Source organism: Rhincodon typus, unplaced genomic scaffold (assembly GCF_021869965.1).
Source record: "Rhincodon typus isolate 14 unplaced genomic scaffold, sRhiTyp1.1 hic_rhity00003489, whole genome shotgun sequence".
NCBI lineage: Eukaryota > Metazoa > Chordata > Chondrichthyes > Orectolobiformes > Rhincodontidae > Rhincodon > Rhincodon typus.
Genome location: NW_025969127.1, coordinates 3,972 through 5,165, shown reverse-complemented (window position 1 = coordinate 5,165; position 1,194 = coordinate 3,972). Strand labels below are relative to the sequence as shown.

The 1,194-nt window shown below is 54.3% G+C and overlaps 1 protein-coding gene across 1 annotated transcript in view; it reads right to left on the bottom strand.

Annotated features, from left to right (window-relative positions):
* LOC125481775 (myosin-1-like) overlaps nucleotides 1-1,026 on the bottom strand; it is a gene marked incomplete at its 3' end in the record, with an annotated part of 8,733 nt that extends 7,707 nt beyond the window's left edge. Inside the window, exon 1 of the mRNA XM_048593681.1 lies at nucleotides 892-1,026. The remainder of the gene's footprint in view (nucleotides 1-891) is intronic.
* Between the last annotated feature and the right edge of the window lie 168 nt (nucleotides 1,027-1,194).

The window sequence follows — 1,194 nt, the reverse complement described above, 5'->3', positions numbered from 1 at the left end:
CCCTAGCCCTAACCCTAACCCTAGCCCTATACCTAACCCTAAACCTAACCCGATCTCTAGCCCTACCCCTAGCCCGAGCCCTAACCCTAACCCTAACCCTAGCCCTAGCCCTAATCCTACCCTTAAACTCTAACCCTAACCCTAACCCTAGCCCTATACCTAACCCTAACCCTACCCCTAGGCCTAACCCTAGCCCGAGCCCTAGCCCTACCCCTCGCCCTAACATTAGCCCTAACCCTAACCTTAAGCTCTAACACTAACACTAGCCCTCACCCTAACCCTCATCCTCATGGTCCTACATTCCTCCATCGTCACTCCGCGCACCCCCCCCCACCGCCCCAACCCCCCCTCCCCAATTTAACCTAGCCGTGTACATTCCCGGAACGTTTCCCATTCCAAATTCATTTAGCCCGTTCACAATGGGACATCCCTATGTCAACATGTCACGGTACAGTTACAGCCATCCCACCACAGGAGGCACTATGTCTCCCAGCCCCACATTAACAATGAAAAAAATCTATGTCAATCAATTCCAGTGCAGTACCAGACCTCCCACCATCAGTGGCACTGTGTCACCCTCCCCCACATTTACAATGGGGAATCTCTATGTCAACATGCCACGGTGCAGTTACAGATCTCCCACCACTCAAGGCGCTGTCACCTTCCCATTCACAATGGAAAATCCCATTGATAACTACCACGGTGCAATGGTAGTCCTCCCTCCACTGGAGGCACTGTGTCTCCCTCCCCCACATTCATAATGGGGAATCCCTATGTCAACATGTCATGATGCAGTAGCAGACCTCCCAGCACTGGAGGCGCTGTGTCACCCTCCCAGGTAAAATGAGGATTGGCTGTTTGCGGTGAGGGGCGGGAGCTGCTGTGGCCTACCTGGTAGTAAATGTGGAAGTTTCTCTCGCCTTCGTTCTGGGAGACCACCCGGGATTTTTCCAGGAGGAAGTTGGAGATCTTCCCACCGTCTGGTTCACCCCCTCGGCTGAACTGAATCTCAAAGTATTTGCCCTAAAAACGTACCACAATGAGGCAATCGAGTTAAACACTGGAGCAGGAGTGCCGCGTACGGTTCCGATCCGGTTACACCGCGCTCGGAGCGCCGTGTACGGTTCCGATCCGGTTACACCGCGCTCGGAGCGCCATGTACGGTTCCGATCCGGTTACACCGTGCTCGGAGCG